At 43.4% G+C, this 17870-nt stretch overlaps 1 pseudogene; it reads right to left on the reverse strand.

Moving 5' to 3' along the window:
• Positions 1-5830: 5830 nt before the first annotated feature.
• Positions 5831-15667, reverse strand: LOC141251355 (uncharacterized; annotated as a pseudogene).
• Between the last annotated feature and the right edge of the window lie 2203 nt (positions 15668-17870).

A 17870-nucleotide genomic window follows, 5' to 3' on the forward strand; every position in this document is an offset into this window, starting at 1 on the left:
CGACCGCGCCCTAGGAGGCGCGACCAAAGGATGTGGATCGCCCAGTGCGCAGCTGCACCACACTTGACGCGTATGCGCCCTGGTTACTGAGGGTTGGCGCAATCACGCACGACAGACTCGCGCCCGCACCCCTGTCCTGTTTTGCGTCGCGAGAAGCCCTAATTTGCGGGAGTTTAAGCTGGCTTTTACCTAGTTTTTGTATAGATTTTGGGATGTGCTTCTTAGTACTTTATGTCTAGGGTTAGTTTTCTTATAAATAGATGAGAGCTTTGCCTCCATCTTATACACAACATAATTCCATACAATAATTACTTAGATTTATTAGGATGAGGAGAGAGTAATCTCCAAAGCTTTGTTCCTCGGGCGGAAGCCAGTAGAGGTATAGGTTTGTAGATTTTCTCTTATAGTTCTAATAAATATGCTATTTTCTTTGTTGTAATCTCTTGCTTGTAGTATCAATTGATTGCGATGTGTTTATCTAGCTTAGCTACCTAGTTTTATATATTTCTTTCATATAGCTAGGGCCTAGTTTATCCTAGTTGGAGAACCTTTCCTACTTAGTGGCACAAATCACTAATTGGACTAGTTGGACTTATAGGGATGTGGAGATTAATGAGGTGTTAGTTACCAAGGCACTAGTACAAAAAAGCCTTACACAACGGTTAAAATAGGGTACGACAACGGTTTTGAACCGTTGTCTATGCAAGCGCGGTCTTTGTGAAGACAACGGTTCAAACCTAAGACAACGGTTGTAATAGACAACGGTTATAACCGTTATGCAAGTAATTTGAACAGTTGTCTAATCTATTTAATTATATATTTTAATATTTTATAAATCGTTTAACCGTTGTCTAAGTTGATTTGAACTGTTGTCTAAAGAATTTGACAAGTGTTGTCTATGTCTGTTGGCTGGAAAACACGTTGTCTATGTTCGTTTAACAATTGTCTAAGTTCGTTTAACTGTTGTCTAAGGTCGTTTATGCGTTGTAATTGTTAGTTTGAAATTCAGAACAATCTATATTTAACCGTTGTCTTTTATGAAATATATGTTGTTTATGCTAATTACAAAAGTATTGACAACGAGTAATTTAACCGTTGTCTAACACCATCCATATTTCCAATTTAATATTAATTTATAATTATACATATGCCATCAACGAATTATTTAATTAATAGAAACAAAAATTAAATTTAAGCCACATATGAAACAATAACTAAAATATATTAATTTGAATAATATGAAATGTTGATCCTTGACACAAGCAACTAGTTTTGTGTGTGTTTAGAACAAAAAAAAACTACATCAATACTAAAACTAGCTAGAGATCTTTTTTTCATAAGCTACTCTGCTAATTGACATCATTCTACCTGCAAAAGAAAGAAATAAAGCAAGCAAATGGATAAATCTATATGTATATATAATAGCAAATTAATATATAAAAGATAATGCTCAACGAAGATCACTCACGTACCAATCAAGATAATGCTTAACGAACTTTACCCATTCTTCTCTCAATAGATCAAGTTGGTTTGATGTATAAGCTTGCGAAGAACCACCAAAATAATGGAGAGTTTAAATTACGTGTTGACTTCAGCTAGCTAGCAATTGAAAATGTAACTAATTGAGTTTCAAATACTATAAAGCATCAACGTACCTCAAGAGGGATGCTTATACTTCTATGTTCAACAATATCTCCCATATATCTCAATACATAATACCCACAATCAGTAGAATTGAGTTGTTGAGAACACTAATTAAGATGAACAAAAAACATATATAGAATTACTGATGATGAACGTATTTGAGAACAAATCACTAATGTTGGCAAGGTGCTTATGATGAATGAATTTGAGAACAGATCACTAATGTTTACTGATGTTGGCAAGGTACTAATGATGAATGAATTTGAAAACAGATCAGTAATACAAAACAAAGATTATATGAACTGAAGCAAAAAAAATTAACCGCAACAGAGAGACAGAACAACGAGTCTGATGATGAAGTGAAGAAGAAAAACTAACCGCAATGAAATCTGATGAGAGATGAACAACGATGATGATGAAATGAAGCAGAAAATCAGGATGATGAACTGAACTAAACAGACGATGATTGAGGATTGTGAGAGACAAAAAAAATCAAGATTGTGAGAAGCGAAGATCGTAACTCATATACATCCAAATGCCGATATCAGCTATATATCTTAAACAGATGAGATATATTTTAAATCAATATAAAAAATATCTTTTAACCACTATTATTATTGATAAACATGGTTATTAGTGTTCAAGAATGCTAAACAGGAATCAGAAATAAAAATCATGGTTATTAGTGTTCAAGAATGCTGTGAAGTATCTTCTCTTTGACTATACTTTCTGTATGCTTATTGAAATTCAAAGTACCATATTATTGTTGTACTTTCTATATGCTGAAATTCAAAGTATGCTGAAATTCAAAGAGACGATACTTCACAGCTCTGAAATTTAAAGAGATTGTACTTTCTGTATGCTTACTGAAACTCAAAGTACCATATTCAAAGAGAAGAATTTCAATATGCTGTTCAAGAATGTTGTCAAAGAGACGATACATCATGGTTATTTGACTGTACTTTCTGTATGCTTCTAACTCTAAGGAGGGCAGATGAAAATTCTCAAATCCATAAAAATTTCATGCCACATTGAGAGAGAGGCAAATGAACCATCCATCAAAGGCATAAAACTCAATGACCCAAAATGCAAAAGAACAACACTAACAACAAACTAAACCAACCAACAAGACAGATAAGAAACCCAGCTCAATAAGATGATCATATCACAAACTCAATGGAAGGAAGCAACATTACCCTTTCGAGCAAGCTGAGACCATTCAGTACGATAAGCACCAGGACGATCCACTCTTTCATAGGTATGGGCCCCAAAATAATCCCTTTGAGCCTGAACAAGATTTGCAGGCAAACCAGCACGTCTGTAAGTATCGAAATATTGTAGACTAGCACTCATCCAGGAGTACAGAGCTGTAATATGGAATGAGATTAGAGAAATACAAAGTACCATATTGTTGAAGGTTATGGAACTTCTCTAGAAGGCTCGGAGGGGGCAAACGGCCATGGACACACTTAACGGCTCCGTCGAGGGTTAAGGTACGCGCTGATGTGCAATCAGAAACGCCATCCAGCGCCGTCTCAACCGCCCTCTCCTAGATCTCATCCATCACACAAGCATTCAGAGCTGAGAACTCTAAGGCAGCATCACAACATATAGATAGTCACAATAGGGAGAGGCAACGAAGAGATGTTTATCGTGGATTGTGAGGGTGAGTGACAAGGGCTAAAGCCGTTGTGCCCCTATCAAAGTAAACCAAACTCCCACTAGAGTATAGTGGTAGAAAGGGTCGAACCCAAGGGAGCAAGCTTTTTGATTAAAGTTTCCTTATGTGATTTTCTAAAGTAACCAAGGGGGGGGGGGGGGGGGGGTTTGAAATGTTTTCTAGTTTAGGAAAACAATATAGCATGCAAATGTTGGAAAAGAGTATTTAGGTTAAAAGGGGTTCACTTATCCATTCTAGCAACTTGACTAGGTCGATGGATCATAGAATCTTTAAACCCAATATTCAAATCAAATCAAAGCAAAATGTCCTACTCTTTGTTCATAATTAGCAAATAGTCCAAATAGTCCTAGATGCCCTAATCATGCTACAACCACGGAAATACCTAGATTTAATAGCATGATTGCATAAACCACAAAGATAAGTAGGTTCATGCAATACCATTGACAAATAGTCGGTACTTTACATGAATCTAAGATCTCTACCCTAAAATCAATCACAAATAGTTCATGAGAAAAGGGTTTGCTACAAAAGGTTTAGATTCTTCAAATAGAATTGTCTAAACCTAGCAATAGGAATAATATCAAATCAACCTAGTTTGCAACCTAGATGAAATCAACATCAAACCATTAAACATCTAAGCACAAGAGATCGAAGAACGATTTCTTAAGAAAGACAAGAATAAAGGGACAAGAAACTTACCACGATGACCCGAGTCAAGCGCTTAGAACTTCAAAGTGAACACAAAAAGGGTTTAGTTCTCCATTGAAACAAAGTACAAGATTTGAGAGAGTTTTCTTGGATTACACTTGTAAAAAATTAGATAATAGAAAAACAACCTAAGAACCTCCTAAAAACCTCTCCCTAAAATGGACTTTTCTAAACTCCCTCTCTTTGACCCATTAAGAGCTAGGAGTTACATAAGAATGGTCTAAATACAAATTAACTCCGAATTGACTATCTAGAGAAAAAGAGTTACAAAACATGGTCAAAATGGAATAATTGGTCCGGGAGATCCGCGGGCGCGGCAGGGGTGCCGCGGCCGCGGATTTGGTTCTGAGCTAATGGGCCGGCATGGTGAGAACCGCGACCGCGGCAGGCTGGCCGCGCCCGCGGTTTTAGCTCTGTAAGCATGTTTTCCCTCGGCTTCTAGCGTACTTTGGCGACTTCACTTCCGATGCCTCGTACGCTTCATTATATTGCCCAAGTGACTGAAAACGCCCCTTTTTGCCGTCTTAGGTGCTCCTTTGGCGCCATCAAGATTGCGCCTATCAAGTTTCAGCACACTTAGATCTTGCTCGTCCTCGAGTAAGCTTGAAGGTCTGGGCGAGGATAACTCGAACTCTCCAATGCATCCAAAAATCTCTCTCTAGCACCTGTTCTCATCAAAAACAAGAAAAGACTCCGACCCTACAATAGACTACCCAAAAATACGAAAGCAAACATGTTGCACACACCCCCTTCTTTGCTTGTTCTGAATCTCACGCAAGCACATTCACAATAGATCTAAAAAGCATGTAATGGTTGTCTTAGTCCAAATGATATATGCATGAAAATTATGTTAAATTATACCAAAGACATTTTCTCATCCTAGCATGCATCGTCCAATGATAGACAAATATAAGATCCTAAACCCACATACCAAACATGCCCTCACGAATTCATGCTCTATCCTTAAATGGCACTTTAAAAACATGCAAACACATCTAAGACTAACCACAAGGCAAGGTGCGAAACAAATCAAGAGACATTCATAAGTCACAAAATCTACTAACACTTTATTTGTAAAAAAATTTTTATTTTTTTTGGGACCCGGACGTTTCTTATTCGAACCGGCCCAATTTTTATAAGACTTTTTCACGTAGCCATCAAAGGATCGAAACCTCAGTGCTGTTTCAACCTCGGATATCGCGTGCTCATCAGGCAAACGTTAGAAGTTTTTTTGTTTTTTTTTTCTTTTATTAATAAGCACTAAACACTACGTCGTGTTCTTTGCATGCTTTTATTTTATTCGTGGTTTTCAACAATGTGACAAATTTCCCGTCTCAATCAAATGTTATGCAAGAACCTCAGCACCTAAAGCTTCGAAAAAGACATATAAACAAGTTCTAAAGCAAACACCCAAAGAAGAGCACTCCTAAGTGACAACACGCCTAAGTAATGAGAATCGGTCCATACATAGTCCTATCAAAGTCCGCATGCTCCAAATAAATGTCCACAGCATAATAAAACACTATCATCAACATAATGCATTTGCAACCTTGAAAAACCGAAACATACTCAAAAGATCCAAAGCATACGCACTCGTATAAGAAACAATCAACAATGCAAATCATGGGGTGCAACAACCGACTCAACAAAACAAAGCAAAAACAAACAAACAACTAGAAACAACCAAAAGCAACCTAACCTACGAATAGTAACCTCCCCCCCACACTTGTATAGCGCAGTGTCCTCAATGCAGCAAAAGAGAACAAAAAGAAGAGGGAAAGAGGAAGCAGACGTACCTCACTGATCGGGTGGCGGCGGCGGGAATCGGGAGTAGAAATGCTCCCACTGTCCGGTGTAGTAGTTGAACCGGGTTTCAACATACTGTCTCAACCCGGCCTGCTCGTCTTGGATACTCTGAAGCCGCTCGTCAAACCCCGAAACACGGGTCTCCACGTACTGGCGAAAATCCGCCTGATCAGCGCAAATCCCGGCCATGCCCTCACCGAGCTCACCAAAATGCGTCTGCAGTCTGCCCATCTGGTCGGTAATTTGCCCGAGCTGAGAGAAGAGGCGATCCCACGGCTCCGCTCCCTGCTGAGTCTGAGTATCCGACGGGCCAGCAACCGCTGGGGGAGGAACCGGAACCTGAGGGACCGCGGCACGGGCCGCCTCGAGACGCGCTAGGGTGCGCTGACATGCAGAACTCAGGACCTGAATCCCCTTCGTGTCGTCCGGCGGGAGAAAGAAGGTGTGAGAAGGGCCGTAGACGAAGTCCCGGGGGAGACGGATGTAGGAGTCGCCAGTCTTCCCAAAAGGCCACAGGAACTGGTAGCCTTCGCGAAACCGATAAAGCATATGGTTGTGTAGCAACCAAGCCTCGTCGTAACATGTACTCCCGTGCACGGGCGGGTCATCACACTCAGCCTCATCAAGATGCTCCAGGTCCGCCACACTATCGACGAGAAGGGTGATCATACCCCTCATGGTGATCTTCCCCGTTGGGCGCTCTCGAGCCAAGGCGCATCGCCGAATGAAGAGGGCTGCCCAGTCCGGAGACATCTCACACTCCGGGGACATTGCCCATAGAAACTGAAGATCCGCGATAGACACCTTGTTGACCTCTCCTTGGCCACAGAAGCACATGGCGAGTACCTTGTGCGTGAGACGGATCGCGGGGTGGCTGATGTAGTAATTGTACGTGTCTCTGTCGACCCCGAATACCGTCCCCGTGATCGTTTGCCACCAAAGGACGGGGCGGTCCCGAACCGTGTCGGGACCCCAAGTAGGGGAAGGCGCCGTGGTGATCCCCAAAGCGTCGCAGACCTCAGCCGCCGTCATCTCGTACCGAACCCCCTGGTAGGTAAAAGCGATGCGCTCTAGAAGTCCATCGGGGCATTGGAAAGTCAAACACGCCAAGAATTCGCGAGTAAGATTCACGTGAGTCTTGGCGTAAAGATGGACAAACCTCCCTAGACCGCCATGAGCGAGAAACGCCTCCGTGAACTCATGCATGCCAAGCTTCTCTAAAGTCCAATGGTGGAAAAACTTGGTGGGCAAGACCTCCTTTCCACACACAATCTTCATGTACTCGGTCGTGCGGGAGGCCGATCTCGAACGCTTCTGAGTTCTACTTGTACTCGCCATAACCAAATCCAAACGCAATAACAAATACCACAATTCCCCAACACAAGTACAAATCTCCAAACAAACTAACAAACCAAACAGGCAACCTAGGTGGACACCACCAACAAAAGTCGAAGCCCAAAATACCGCAGAAAATACCTCAAAATCGAAGACAACCCGTCTCAGAGGAGAATCCGCGGGCGCGGCAGGGAGGGCCGCGGGCGCGGATGCGCAGACTTCGCCGGAAAAACTTTCGAAAAACGCCACAAAACCGGAGGATGTAGCCTCCTTTGCACTGGTCCGGTTGATCTATGGTAGAATGAAGCGAATTTAAGGGCTTTGGAGGAACGAATTTGGGGATGGAGAAAAGTTAGGGTTTGTAGAGAATCTTGAATTGGGGGATGAATTTGGGTGATTAGGGTGAGGAAATGGAGTAGAAAGGGAGTGTGGATGGTGGATTTGAGTTAGGAATGGAGAAAGAGGGGAGATTTCGGTGAAGAGATGGGATTTGGGTGAAGTAGGTTCGGTGTTCTTGAGAGGAGAAGGGAGAAAATTTGTGTGAGGGAGATAGAGAATGGCGGCCGCGACTGATATCTGGAGTTTTAGACGCAAAATCCGCGACCGCGGCGGTGTTGCCGCGCCCGCGGAAATGTTTCTGTTGGACCTGTTAAAAAACCAGGCGCGACCGCGGCAGGGGTGCCGCGCCCGCGGAAATGTTTCTGGTGGAATCCTCCCGTGGCCTTCATTCTTCAACCCCAACATAAATCTCCCTCCTTCTAGCTTCTTATTTCAATGAAAGTCTACAAAATCGGGTTGCCTCCCGACCAGCGCCGTAGTTAACGTTGTGGCACGACGTGGTCCGGAATTCTAGACGTCGGACCCGGGCTCCTCGAGAGCCAATTCTTCAACAACCGCATCAGAAAAGTTCTCATGGTAAGGCTTTAACCTTTGACCATTTACCTTGAACACATTGTCCTTGTCCGTGTCGTAAAGCTCCACTGCTCCATGGGGAAACACACGGGCCACCACATAAGGACCGTTCCACCGAAAGCGTAACTTTCCCGGAAAAAGTTGAAGGCGAGATTTGTAAAGAAGGACCTTATCTCCAGCTTTGAAGTCATTTCTCAAAAAGTTCTTATCATGCCATGCCTTCGTCTTCTCTTTGTAAATAACAGCGTTCTCATACGCTTCTCTTCGAATTTCTTCGAGCTCATGCATTTGGAGTTCCCGGAACTCTCCCACTTCATTCATCTCCATGTTGCACTTCCGGACCGCCCACCATGCCTTTTGCTCGAGCTCAACGGGAAGGTGACACCCCTTTCCAAAAACCAACCGGTAGGGAGACATGTCAATGGGCGTCTTGTAGGCGGTACAGTACGCCCATAAAGCATCATCAAGACGGAGGCTCCAATCTTTCCTATTAGGGGTCACCGTCTTCTCAAGAATACGTTTGATTTGCCTATTAGACACTTCGGCTTTCCCATTGCTTTGCGGATGATAGGCGGTAGAAACTCTATGGGTGACTTCGTATTTCTTGAGAAGAGCGCTCACCGTCCTATTCACGAAATGAGTTCTTCTATCGCTCACGAGAGCCTTCGGGATCCCAAAACGAGAGAAGATGTTTTCCTTCAAAAAACTAGACACCACTTTCGAGTCATCAGTCCTGGTGGCCTTTGCTTCCACCCACTTGGAAACATAGTCCACCGCAAGCAAGATATATATATTCCCTAGAGAGTTAGGAAAAGGTCCCATGAAATCGATCCCCAAACATCGAAAATCTCGCAAAAGATTAATGGTGTTTGCGACATCTCATTCCTTCAGGAGATTTTCCCGACTCTCTGACACCGGTCACATGCTTTGCAAAACGCGTAAGCGTCTCGAAAGATGTGCGGCCAATAAAAACCGGTATCCAATACCTTTCGAGCTGTCTTATTTGGTCCAAAATGACCCCCACATGCATAAGAATGACAAAAGGAAAGAACAGATTGTACCTCATTATCCGGGAGACACCTTCGGATAACCTTATCAACACAATGCTTCCAAAGATATGGATCATCCCACACGTAGTACTTAGCCTCGCTCTTGATCTTGTCTTTTTGCGCTTTGGTGATGTTGGGAGGAAACTCTTCTCGCACCAAGTAATTGACCAAGTGGGCATACCACGGCTTGAGGGAACGGAGGGAGAGCAGCTCAGCGTCAGATCCGCGACCGTGGCAGGCCGACCGCGGCCGCGGATTTCTCTCTGGTGATAATATTCGGGAAAATTCTGAGTACCCGCGACCGCGGTAGGTGGACCGCACCCGCGGTTTAGACGCTGTATGCAAGGCGTAGAGTGATTCGTCCGGGAAATTTCCAAGTGGTCGCAACGTGAACTCCTCATGCTCACGGACGATCCGACTAAGATGGTCGGCTACCGAGTTCTCAACTCCCTTCTTGTCTCTTATCTCAACATCGAACTCGCTCAAGAGCAAAATCCACCGAATGAGTCTTGGCTTGGAATCTTTCTTTGTCATTAGGTAACGAAGTGCTGCGTGGTCGGTGTGAATGATCACCTTTGTGCCCAAAAGGTATTGGCAAAATTTATCAAGGGCGAACACCACGACGAGGAGCTCTTTCTCGGTAGTCGAGTAATTTCTTTGGGCCCCATTCAATGTCATGGAGGCATAGTAGATCACATGCATATCTCTTCCGATTTTCTGACCAAGAACCGCCCCTACCGCGTAATCGCTAGCGTCACACATGATCTCAAACGGAAGAGACCACTTAGGTGCTTTGATGATGGGCGCTTCGGTGAGGTGGGCTTTGAGAGTGTCGAAGGCTCCCTTACACTCATCATTGAACACGAACACCACTTCTTTCTTTAATAACTCGCACAAGGGGGAAGAAATCTTGGAGAAATCCTTGATGAACCGACGGTAAAAACCTGCGTGGCCTAAGAAGGAACGCACTTCACGAACATTAGTAGGATAAGGCAAGGACTGAATCACATCAATCTTTGCCTTATCGATCTCGATACCCTTGGATGATACTATATGACCTAGCACAATACCATGATCAACCATGAAATGACACTTTTCCGAGTTCAAGACCAAATTGGTCTCAACACATCGTTCAAGCACTAGTGTCAAATGGTGAAGGCAAGAGTCAAAACTATCCCCATGTACCGTGAAGTCATCCATAAAAACCTCAATAAAATGCTCAATGTATTCGGAGAAAATACTTACCATACATCGTTGAAACGTCCCGGGTGCGTTACATAACCCGAATGGCATCCGGCGGTATGCAAAAGTACCAAATGGGCAAGTAAACGTCGTCTTCTCTTGATCTTCCGGAGCTATGGCGACTTGAAAGTAGCCCGAGTATCCATCGAGGAAACAATAGTAAGGCCGTCCGGCAAGCCGTTCGAGCATTTGGTCGATGAAGGGAAAGGGGAAGTGGTCCTTTCGAGTCACCGCATTCAGCTTATGGTAATCGATACAAACCCTCCACCCTTTTTGTGCTCGTGTGGGAACCATCTCACCTTTGTCGTTTTCTACCACGGTGATTCCTCCTTTCTTCGCGACGACTTGCGTGGGGCTGACCCACTTGCTATCCGAGATAGGGAAAATCATATCCGCTTGAAGGAGCTTCAACACTTCCTTCTTCACTACCTCCATCATGGGTGGATTGAGTCGCCGCTGAGGTTGTCTACTAGGCTTGGCTCCGTCTTCTAGGAGAATCCGGTGCATACAAGTAGAAGGGCTTATTCCCTTGATATCGGCGATAGTCCATCCGAGAGCCGTCACATTCTTCTTGAGTACCTCCACCAACTTCGCCTCTTGAACCCCCGTAAGTGTGCTAGCAATGATGACCGGGAGAGTGTCGTTCTCACCTAGGAAAGCATACTTTAAATGATCCGGAAGTTGTTGTAGCTCAATCACCGGTGCCTGCACTATAGAAGGAAGAGGTCTTTCGGCCTCAAGAGTTAGTAACATGGGCCCACCGGCCAAAAATGGCTCTTTCGAGTCCAAGTGAGCTAAAACTTCACGCATGTCGGAAGACATAGTGAAGTCTAACTGCGTTGAATCGACTAAGCTATTCTCTAACGCGGATTGTAACTCATCCAAACCATATACATCAAACGTATCTTGCACAATTGGATCAATCACGTCGATAGAGAATAAAGAGTTATCATCACTAGGGTGTTTCATAGCATCATAAATATTATAGCTTACAACATCCCCATCAAACTCAAAAGTGAGTGAACCACTTGCTAAGTCAATTCTAGTGTTGGCCGTTTTCATGAACGGCCGCCCAAGCAAGATAAGTGAGTCCTTAGCCTCTTGTGCCATGTCTAGGACAAAGAAATCTGCTGGAAAAATGAGGTGATCAACCATAACCAATACATCCTCAACTATCCCTTTCGGGTAAACCGAAGATCTATCGGCCAATTGGATCACAATTCCCGTTTCATTCAAAGGTCCTAGGCCGAGCTACTTATACAAAGAATAGGGCAAAACGTTAATAGAAGCACCTAGATCTAGCATGGCATTATCTATTTTAGTCTCACCAATAGTGCAAGGAATGTTTACCATACCCGGATCGCTACACTTCTTGGCCACCTTTTGTTGGAACATCGCGGAGACGCCTTTGCTCACTTGTACCTTTTGTTTCCCCTTAAGTTGTTGCTTGCGTTTAATCGTGCAAAGCTCCTTTAAGAATTTAGCGTACCGGGGCACGCTCTTGATTAGCTTGAGCAAGGGAATGTTGACTTCGCACTTGCTAAATGTCTCGAAGAGCTCTTTGTCATTGACGAGCCTTCAAGTGTCCTTAAGGGCTTCCGGAAAAGGTGCGGGAGGCTTCTCGGCTTGGAGAGGAGGGAAATTAGGACGTACGTAGTTCTCTTGGCGAAGACGGAAGTCCCCTCGATCTTCATAGTACTCTTCCGCCATCTCCTTCGCTTCAACATTTGGTACCTTAGAGGATAATCCGCGACCGCGGTCAGGTGTCCGCGCCCGCGGATGTTCAACATTCTCGGACTCTTCTACAGAGGATAATCCGCGACCGCGGCAGGTGGGCCGCGCCCGCGGAAAAGTTTCTGCGGCCTCTTCTCTGTCTTCTCCCAAATCAGCTATGGGGGCATCCCCACACACCTTACCACTCCGTAGATTGATAGCACTTACATTAGCCCTCGGATTCACCACCGTTTGAGATGGCAAACTCTTGGAATGTTGTTGATTCGATTGATTCATCGCTTCGGCAAGCTGGCTAAGTTGCTTCTCAATGCTCTTGATGCTAGACTCCGTCTTTTGAACATGAGAGGTGAAGTGGGTGGTCAAGGAATTCATCATATCCTCGGTAGATGGCTTAGGAGGTCAGTAGCCCGGTGGTTTGTTGGGTTGATAAGGAGCCCGGTATTGGTGGTTCGGTTGAGCTTTAGATCGGAAATTGTTTTGTGCCCCAGCCGGATCACCATATCAGAACCCTGGATGATCGTTCCACCTTTGATTATAGTTATGGCCTTGGTTATCAAAACGAGGTCTAGGAGGCCCATATCCCCCCACGGCATTGACGTCGGCAGTAGTAGTGTAATGGAGTTAGGGACACATATCCGTGGGATGGGTTTCATCGGTGCAAACCCCACAAGCCCGTGCCGGCGGGTCATTGGTCCAAGTCAAAGCCAATGCCTCGATCATGCTCTTGAGCTCGGCCAAAGTATTACTTACATCGGATGCACTAGAGTTCGCAGCATGAACTCCCTTTCTTTAATAGGTCCGACCAAAGCTTTTCGTGCCATCGACTATATCATGGATCCGGCTCATGGCTATGTCGGGCGTCAAGTTCAAGACGCTACCATTGCAAGCGGCATCTATGATCCTCCTCTCTTGATCTAGTAACCCATTGTAGAGGTGGATTACCAAATCCTTCTCGTCGAACCCATGGAACGGACAACTTGCGCACAACCTCATGAAACGCTCACAATAGTCATAGAGCGTCTCATCATCCTCTTGCTCAACGTTGGCTATGGCTCTCTTCAAGGCGGTAGACTTCCTAGCGGGGAAGTACTTGTCGAGGAAGGCCTTATACAGCTTAGGCCAAGTGTCGATGGATCCTGCCGGAAGGTGGTAGTACCAATTTCTCGCGGTGTCCTTCAAGGTGAAACCAAAGGCCCGCATCTTGATTTGCTCCTCCGTGACATTGGCCGGCTTGCTACACATGCATATGTCGTGGAATTCTCCCAAATGCATGATGGGATCCTCTCCGGCTAAACCATGGAACTTCGGGAGGAGGTTGATGACACCAGACTTAAGCTCAAAGGCCACACCGGCATCTAATGGTGGTACGACGACCGCCAAAGGTTGTTGAGCAAGGTTGGGAGCCGTAAGCTCTCGCAGCGTTCGAGCGGCCATGTTCTCCACAACAAGATTCTCTAGGGCTTGCCTCAAATTCCGTAAATGCGTTCGCTCGATTTCTGAATCAAAATCAAGAAGAGGTGAATTAGTGGACCGGGTGTGGACCATCAATGGGGTCCACACCAAGAGTAATCACACAAAAAAAAAACTTAATCAAAAAGAACCGTTGCTCCCCGGCAACGGCGCCAAATTTGACAAGGGCTAAAGCCGTTTTGCCCCTATCAAAGTAAACCAAACTCCCACTAGAGTATAGTGGTAGAAAGGGTCGAACCTAAGGGAGCAAGCTTTTTGATTAAAGTTTCCTTATGTGATTTTTCTAAAGTAACCAAAGGGGGGGGGGGGGGGTTTGAAATGTTTTCTATTTTAGGAAAACAATATAGCATGCAAATGTTGGAAAAGAGTATTTAGGTTAAAAGGGGTTCACTTATTCATTCTAGCAACTTAACTAGGTCGGTGGATCATAGAATCTTTAAACCCAATATTCAAATCAAATCAAAGCAAAATGTCCTACTCTTTGTTCATAATTAGCAAATAGTCCAAATAGTCCTTGATGCCCTAATCATGCTACAACCACGGAAATACCTAGATTTAATAGCATGATTGCATAAACCACAAAGATAAGTAGGTTCATGCAATACCATTGACAAATAGTCGGTATTTGACATGAATCTAACATCTCTACCCTAAAATCAATCACAAATAGTTCATGAGAAAAGGGTTTGCTACAAAAGGTTTAGATTCTTCAAATAGAATTGTCTAAACCTAGCAATAGGAATAATATCAAATCAACCTAGTTTTCAACCTAGATGAAATCAACATCAAACCATTAAACATCTAAGCACAAGAGATCGAAGAACGATTTCTTAAGAAAGACAAGAATAAAGGGACAAGAAACTTACCACGATGACCCGAGTCAAGCGCTTAGAACTTCAAAGTGAACACAAAAAGGGTTTAGTTCTCCATTGAAACAAAGTACAAGATTTGAGAGAGTTTTCTTGGATTACACTTGTAAAAAATTAGATAATAGAAAAACAACCTAAGAACCTCCTAAAAACCTCTCCCTAAAATGGACTTTTCTAAACTCCCCCTCTTTGACCCATTAAGAGCTAGGAGTTACATAAGAATGGTCTAAATACAAATTAACTCCGAATTGACTATCTAGAGAAAAAGAGTTACAAAACATGGTCAAAATGGAATAATTGGTCCGGGAGATCCGCAGGTGCGGCAGGGGTGCCGCGGCCGCGGATTTGGTTCTTATCTAATGGGCCGGCATGGTGAGAACCGCGACCGCGGCAGGCTGGCCGCGCCCGCGGTTTTAGCTCTGTAAGCATGTTTTCCCTCGGCTTCTAGCGTACTTTGGCGACTTCACTTCCGATGCCTCGTACGCTTCATTATATTGCCCAAGTGAGTGAAAACGCCCCTTTTTGCCGTCTTAGGTGCTCCTTTGGCGCCATCAAGATTGCGCCTATCAGTGAGCTACCAAATCGACCACATTCAACTCTACTAATTTGATTAAACTGCCGTAACTTCCCAGTTTCCAATCGAATGTTGCCTGAGAATAGCCATTTCTATCGTCTCGCTCGAGCGTGCACTCTCTCCCCTTCTCCAGAGATAAAACCCGATATTAAGAGCGCGAGAATCCGAAAGAAGGCGGCCAATCGGGTTAGGGTTCGACCGTGTGTTTGATGGATGCCAAATCTGAGCCGTTGATGTAAAGAAAGTAAGGATCGCTGACGTGGGGAAACGGATGGATGAGATATATTTTAAATCAATATAACAGAATATCTTTAACCACTATTATTATTGATTACGGTTTTAAATGACTTGTCTTAGATTTTATGGTAAATTTTTTTATCAACCACAACAGTTTTTATAACCCGTAATCCGTGTAATTTTGTAGCTACGACAACAGTTGTGACAATAACCACTGTCTTTTGTTCTTAAATCCATAGCACAGACAACAGTTGTGAAAATAACCATTGTCTTTTGTTCTAAAATCCATAACATACACAACGGTTATGTAAAAAACCGTTATCCGTGTTGTAAAGATCATAAAAATATGCAATTAGATAACACTATTTTTTGAACCGTTTTCTATAAGGCGTTTTCTATGGACCATTTTGTACTAGTGAGGGTGCTACACATTCCTATCTATTCATGGACTTAATGCTTCCTAGGAGATAGTCTTGATAGTTTCAGGGCTAGATTGGTAGGTAAGCGCTATTAGGGCAAGTTCACCTGATTAGCTATTCTAGAACATGGATTAGGACAAACTTAGCATATTCTTGAGAGAATGAACCCAATTGGTAATAGGAAATCGAGGATCAAACCCATGACTCCGTAGGTAGATGCTTGGAGACCAAATCACTTGCCTTTATTATTTTTCTAGATCAATTAATCATAATTTCCCGCTTTTCCCCTTTTGTTTACTTTAAAGCTATTTTCTTTGTAAACATAAGATTAGATACATAGACTCCCCGTGGGATTCGACTCCTACTTACCACTCTACACCTGTAGAGAAGTAAGAAAGGATTACTTTGATAGGGCCTATCACAACCCACATCAATAAGTTCTATACTTTCCCTTTCCGCATGGTCTCTTAGAGTGTGGTGTCAAACATCGATACACTTCGTCCTTGAAACCGGACCATGCCAGAGGTACTCTTTCTATCTACAAGATACCCTACATAATCTTTGTTAGTATAACGAATCAATGTAAACTCACCTCCATTGGGATACTGAAGACACAAATCATGTATTCTTTAAGATAATTAAGGATAGGTTTTATATTGGAGACGTGGGACTCCCTTGGATCACTTTTAGAGAAAGTGCAAATGCTAACTACAAAGACTATATTTGGCCTCGAGATGGTGAGATACATGAAAGATCATACCATCCCTCTATAGGTTGTCTCATCTACCTTTATTCCTGAGAGATCTGTATCAAGCTTGGTTGTAGTAGAGATAAGAGTTGGAAAGAGCCTGCAACTATCCATATTGAACTTATTCAATATCTCTCTAGGATACTTTTATTGGTGAATTTGAATCCCTTCTTTCTTTTGGACAACTTGAAATCCTAGAATGAAGGTCAACTCACCAATCATACTCATTTTAAACTTGTTGCTCATAGTATCTTTGAAAGCATCTATCAGCGACATGTTAGTGGAACCAAAAATAATGTCTACAACATATACCTGGACTATGAGTATGTCACCCTTTTTCTCTTTGATGAATAAGGTCTTGTCTATTATCCCCCTTTTATAATGGTTGCTCGTGAGGAACCTGGACAACCAATCATACCAGGCTCGAGGTGCCTCCTTAAGCCCAAAGAGTTGTTTATCCAGAAAGTATACATAATCTAGATCAACTTGATCTTCAAATCCTGGAGGTTGCTTGACATTAACTTCTTCATTTAAAGTGCCATTGAAGAAAGTTGTCTTCACATCCATTTTGAACAGCTTGAAATCTTCTGTGAGCATCGAAGGCAATCAGAAGAAGAATGGCCTTTGGTTTGGCAACTGAAGCGTAAGTCTTATGATAATCAATTCCTTCTTGTTATTTATAGCCTTGAACTACCAGTCTTGCCTTGTTGCGAACCACAATGCCTTGATCATCAACTTTTTTCCTGAAAAACCACCTTGTACCAATAATGCTTCTGTTAGAGGGCCTTGGAACCAATACCCATACTTTATTACGCTCAAACTCCTGGAGTTCATCTTGCATAGCTAGGATCCAATATGTGTCTTTGAGAGCATGCTAGATGTTCTTTGGCTCTTAGAATGATATAAAGGTGTTGAAGGCGCACAAATTATGGAGAGAAGAACGTTTGAATCCTTGATGATACGGAGTGAGGATTTGACCCACATGGTGAGACTTCTTCTGTTGGTAATTCCTAGTCTCAATGACTGTGACACCTAGGGGGCTGAGTTAAAGATGTGCTATCCTCAGTGAAAGTAGAAGGGACACTCGCAGTACTCACTTCAGCAGGAGAGGGTCTCCCTTCCACAGAAGGATGATTCGTTGTATCTGAAGGTTGGCACGCTTCATATGAAGGCCTAGTCGCTTCAGTAACCTCTTGAGTAGAGTCTTTAAGGTCTGGCATATTGTCATCACTTCCTTCATGGGAAGTTGAGTCGAGTGTGTCTCCAACATTTGAAGGGTGAATGCTGGGGTCTTGCTTGTGATAGGAGCTTATTATATGGTGTTAACCAGCGACTATTAGCTTAGGTTTAGTGGTGTTTAGGTGCTTGACGAGTTGTAATTCCGGAATCTAGGTTAGGAGTTCATTTGTAGATTCGCGGAATGCTCGTAAGCGTTTTTATGG

The sequence above is a fragment of the Phyllobates terribilis genome, unplaced genomic scaffold (genome assembly GCF_046119375.1).
Source record: "Phyllobates terribilis strain yellow unplaced genomic scaffold, ASM4611937v1 Scaffold_6967__1_contigs__length_40808, whole genome shotgun sequence".
Lineage (NCBI taxonomy): Eukaryota > Metazoa > Chordata > Amphibia > Anura > Dendrobatidae > Phyllobates > Phyllobates terribilis.